This window comes from Alnus glutinosa, chromosome 5 (genome assembly GCF_958979055.1).
Source record: "Alnus glutinosa chromosome 5, dhAlnGlut1.1, whole genome shotgun sequence".
NCBI lineage: Eukaryota > Viridiplantae > Streptophyta > Magnoliopsida > Fagales > Betulaceae > Alnus > Alnus glutinosa.
Window position 1 is genome coordinate 19,993,651 of NC_084890.1, and position 6,001 is coordinate 19,999,651.

Genomic DNA, 6,001 nt, shown 5'->3' on the forward strand with positions numbered 1-6,001 from the left:
CTAGTTGCGAAGAGCCTTGTAAATGGCCAACCTAGAATGTGGTGAAACTCCACTTGCTATTCCCAAAGCATAACCAAAAAAGGATGCACCATTTACATAATTTCCGGCAACAATTAATAGAGGAAATAAAGGTCCCGTGTCCTCTAATGTCCCTAGCAGATCGAGTTCATGCTAATCTCAATGCTGGGATTACGAGCTATTGGAGCCTGATTGAAGTACCTAGCTCCAATGAGTTTGGCATTACACATGGAGGAATTGAACTCTTGTCCTACCTGACACGTTCCCTTCCATTTCTTGGGACGCGCGTTTTGCAGTCATACCAGCGTATTTGAAGCTCTCCATTTCTGGCCAGACTCCAGAGTCCATAATTCCAACAATGACGTCTTCTTCGTAATTCGAAGCTGGTCGCAGGCCAGTAGTAGGATCGAGGGAGAGGAACTTAGGGGTGTAGGTGGTCTGAAGGGTGAAAGTTGTGTCATCATGAGCTGAGATGTATCCTTGAGACTTCTTCAGAGCCTCCAGCTCATACTTTGAAAGAAGAGCACTAAAACCATGGAAAGCTTGAATGTAAGCATATAGAAGTGATGGTGAAAATTGATGCCTGCAGTCCAATGAGATAGGGTTTGTAGACTTTAGGGAACCAATGATGGAGGAGTACTAGTATTGATGACTGGTAAAAAAGCCTTGGGCATAAAGGACAAATCAATATGTATAATATAGATGGTCCTCTCTAGTCTCTACTTAATTATGTAGATTTAGCATGGAGAGGTAACAAGAAGCAAGCAAAAATGAACAAGTATGGAAAGGGAACCCCATTAGTAAACCCCATTGCTATATCAATCACCAAAAGTTTGGTTCAGAGATGAGGCGGCAATATGATCAATTATGTAAAACAATGAACAAAGGTGACAGGAATATAAAGAGGGGCAAAAACAGGTTGGGGGAGAAGGTGAAGCAAAGAAGATTTAAATGTCAACGCCTTCATTAATATTAATTAAGCTTTCTCTTAAGCATGCACCTTCTTTGGAAGGTAGCTTGGGACATTCTTCCTACAAGAACTTGGTTGGCCAGATTGCTTCACTTAAATAATGAAGAGGTATGCATTTGTCCTTTATATTTCTCAAAACCATCTTCATAGCATATTTTTCTGGGTTGTGATATTGCCAGAATTATATGGAGAAATTCTAACTATCCTGTCAATTTTGTTGCATTTGAGAATCTTCCCATTTCTAATTGGGTGAAAGTGATCGATTCTGGGTCCCCATAAATATCTGGGCATTCCTTACAAGGAGGTTTTGAGATTCCAATTGTTTGCCATCATAGTTATGGATGTGATTTGGTTCTTTAGAAACCAAGTGGTTCATCATTGTTGCAAAATTGGCATTTATAATATATTGAAGCAGATTAAATTCATAGTTAATGATCATCTAAGGGCTTGGGAGAATAACTCCTTTCTTTCTTAAACATGGAGTCCTTAATGCCAACTTTGATGTGGCTATCCAATATAATTTCTCTGTGGTTGCTGCTGTGGTGAGTGATGAAAAAGGAACAGTGCTTGCTGTTTGTACCTTAAAGCCCAATCCTGTTGATATCAATGAAGGGGAAGCTTATGCTGCTCTTCTTGCTTCTAGACTTGCAAATTCAATTGGTTCTATCTATCCCTTTGCTGTTGGAGGCCAGGGAGATTTTCTTATCATTGTTCAGGCCTTGAAAAATCCAAATTGCATTGCCGACTGGAAAACATGGCCTATAATCAGAGATGCCTTATGTCAACTTAGCCCTCTTCGAAGCTGGGAGGTTTTCAAAGTGAATCGTAGAACCAAAATCTCATGATTATGATTTTCCAATTCGACTCGTCCGGAGGACTCATCCACGTTCACGTACAAAATCTCATGATTATATTTTTTAATCATATCATTATAAATATCCTCAATGCTTTTTTAGCTTATACTATTATATATGGAGAGGCAGAGAGGGTGTCGAGCAAACGAGATTTTTTTTTTAAAATTTTTTTTGAATTTATTACGCTATGTATATTCTTATCTGTCATTAAAAAAAAGAAAAAAAGAAAAGAAAAAAAAGAAAAAAAAACCGAGTTGGTCGTTCCATCAGTCCTCCATCCATTTTTTTTAACGGCCTTCCACATCACCCACATTAGAATGCTGACACATGTTCCTCCTTTCACATATTTCTTCCAACTCGGATTATTGCTCCCACATGGCCCACGTATCACAGGTGATACTTAGGGTTTTAGTGCCATGTGGGATGAGAAAAATACTAAAAAATACCTCAATTTTTTTTTTTTTTAAGAAAAAAAAAACCAAATAAAAAAAAAAATTAAAGAAAAAAATATTGGGGGTGCCAAGGGGTGGCTTGAGCCACCCCCTATGGCCAGTCAGGGGGTAGTTGAACCACCCTCAAGGCCAAAATAGGGGTGGGTGAAACACATTCCCAAAAGGCCAAAAAGGAGAAAAAAAAATTGGAGTGTTGGCTCTTGGGAATGGCCGAACCACCCACAGGCGAAACGGAGGTAGCCGAGCCACCCCCAACATTTTTTTCTTCAATTTTTTTTCCATTTTTTTATATATATTTATTTAAATTGAGGTATTTTTTAAAATTATTTTTCTCATCCCACGTGGCACTGAAACTCTAAGTATCACCTGTGATACGTGGGCCACGTGGGAGCAATAACCAAGTTTGACGAAATACATGGAAGGAGGGACAAATGTCAGCATTCTATGGTGAGTGATGTGGAGGGACGTTAAAAGAATGGACAGATGATTGATGGAAGTACTAACTGAATTTTTTCATTAATGACAAGTACGACCTGTGACATTTTTGGAAACTGAGGCGACAATTTGATTTTGAGCCTAACCACAAGTACCCGTGAGGTATTTAACTCTAAGTTAAAATTCTAGCTCTGCCACTCCTAAGACCACGTTTATTGCTTTTCGACGAGGGTTTGGACCTTGGTTTGGCCATCAAGTCCAAGCTTATAAGTGGATCCTTTGATGTAAGAACTAATAATTTGCGTATTGGGTCTATTTAGAGGCCTAGACAATAAAGTGTGAACTGTGAACTATATTATTATTATTTTTAGCAATACAAGAGAACCTTAAGTGTGGCTCATTGATGTTCATTCATAGAGTGAGTATCAGAGAAAAATAGAAATGTTTTCTTTCATCATGGCGTCCATCTCGTGTATTCTTCCGTTGAGTTGGCATGTTTCATTTATCATTTGTGTATGTGTGTGTGTGTGTTTTTTTTTTTTTTTTTTCGTTTTTAATTAAGGATAGGTAAAATATGCCAACTCAACAGAAATTTACGTGAGATAAATGTCCAATTGGAAAGAAACAATTCTTTTTCCATAAGAGAAACGTAGAACAGACATGTATAATGATAGATTCCAGTAATAATTATGAAACTGGCGTATAGATCATTCTTAGAGTTAGTTCATAGATTGACGATCCTAGTAGTCCCAAAAGAATTCATATGTACAAGAGTTATACGAAAGTTGATATCATATCTATATATCTAAAGGTCGTTAGGTAGTAAATAACTAATTATATCAATTAAAGAAATTTTTCGAGCCAACCATTGGAAAAACATATTGCTTCTAATATTTCATCATCTCCTTTTTTGCTTCCCTTAATTTAAATAAATTATTATTAAATGTCCATGAATGAGGGCCGACTCTTCTACTAGGCAAGTTAGCCGGTCCCCCAAAGCCCATAGTAAAATAAGGCCCCAAATGGTAATATATATGATTAATCCAAAATCCAAATCATAATCACCGTCAATACGTTGATGTGATTAGGGACGAAACTAAGAATTATTATGGGAGGGACCAAAGCATCGTTGAAAAATATATTAAAATATGGGGTCAAAGCATAAATGAGAAATATATAACAATTGAAGATTAAATATTTAAATTAATATATAGAAAATAAAATTAGTATCCATTTAGTGTTAACAAAATATAAACAAAAGAAAAGATACAAACTAATTGTTTCTTAATATATTTCAATTTTCAACTCAATCACCTATTAAAATGGAAATCAACATTCTTTTAGATCTCGAAAATCATTAATGATTGAATCAGTACAAAATTTTGCAACAATTTCTCTTTCGATGTACAACATCGAATAATCAGCGATAAACTCATATTCAATTTTGTTGCAAATACTAATTTTGACAATATTTATGGCTAAAATTGCTTGTTTTATAGTTACAGTAAAACCGAAAAAGAGTAAGTATAAGTATAACAACTCAAAAAACAAGTTGGTAGACAACAACACTAATGAGGCGCAATGAAAAAAACTACTCACCCTTACTTTTCCACTTTGTCCCCACCTTGCTCTTTTGTAACGTCCCGCTTTTACAAAAAACGTAAGTGAAAATTTTCGAATTTTCACGAGACATTACTAACTTATCAGGGGTAATTATTGGCAACGGAATAAATGTAATATAAATTGGGAATAGGTTGACACCTCAGAGCTACTACTGAAATACCTCAAAATATATATAATGAGCCAGTCAGCATAATTATACAGACAGTAATACCAGTCATGCCACACATGGCTAGATAATTATACAAGCCAAATATCTATATATAACCGGAGAATTATAAGTATTGTCTTAAGTTAGGCTAATGGACTATAACAGGGTAGTCCCAAAATATAGGCTATCCAGCCTTACAAAACCGAACCAGGAACCATCTATGTGTCGGGATAGTCCTGATAATCCTCTTCTTCTTCATAGCCTGAACCATTACAAATACCATACAAAGAGAAGAAAACAACATAAACACTAAAGTGAGTCCGCTGTTTCCAATAATAATATGAGTGCTGATTTATTTAATTAATACAAGACAATGCAATGGCCATATAATCACATGTATATACAAAATATAATCCATGATCACGAGTCACAGACATAAAATGAACATAAACGTAATCATAAGGCAATGACAGTTTTAAGGGTATAGTTTTAGGTATTTCCCTTTTTCCACTACTCTGTTGGCCTTGGCACGGTTAGCGTGTTATTTGAAACCTTGGTTTCCTCACTTAACTTTTAATTATAATCTTTGGGAGCCTTGGCTCCTGGAAACCTTGGTTTCCCTGGTGACCTTGGTACACCAGTTTTTGTATTTATTATTCTTTTCAGGTATCTCCTCATTCACTGAGAACTTTGGAACTCATGTGAAGCCTCGCATACCCACCGTGGATCTTGATCCAACAGCTTGTTATTAGACAGGTTATTAGAAATAATAAAATATACAAAACCACATGCGCAAACAAGTAAATAAAGCAGTAAACATAGTATTATAAGAAAATCAACCAGCTTCGTCCTCAGTAAGTATAGAGATACTTACCAGTTTCTGCTCCAAATATTTTCCTTTACAACTGCATAACAATCATTATATGATGATAGCGAATTAATAAAGTATTCTTATGAAATCATTATTACTACCATATCTCTTCCTAGAAATCGCAACGGCTACCGAATTAAACATGATCTTTTATTTATCTATTTTAATGCTTACACAACAACTCTTGTACTACTAGAATTATCCATCACATAACATACCTTAAAAATAAGAATACATTGTCATATAATCAAGCACACATATGATTTTACTCTTCTTTAATTCACACATCCTTATAATACACCTAAATATTGCTCACCTCTTTTCTCTTTATATATATATATATATTAAAACCTCAACATATCTACTCTCACACTTACATTTCTTGATCCATTTTTAAAACACCATTTATCCATTCTAAATTACTAATCTGTAATGCCATGTATTTTAAGATATTAAATAAAATATCTTAAAATATGTTTAAAACCTAACAATAAGGTAAAAGAATATATATATATGAATATTTATGAAATAAAATATTCATTTAGAAGCATTTATAGTTTTAATTTGATAAAAACTCAAACGGACCTTAAACTTTGGAATAACGGAAACATGATCAAACGAACTCCATTT

General features: G+C 34.9%; 1 pseudogene; it reads right to left on the reverse strand.

Moving 5' to 3' along the window:
- Positions 1–829, reverse strand: LOC133869059 (subtilisin-like protease SBT3; annotated as a pseudogene).
- Positions 830–6,001: the final 5,172 nt, after the last annotated feature.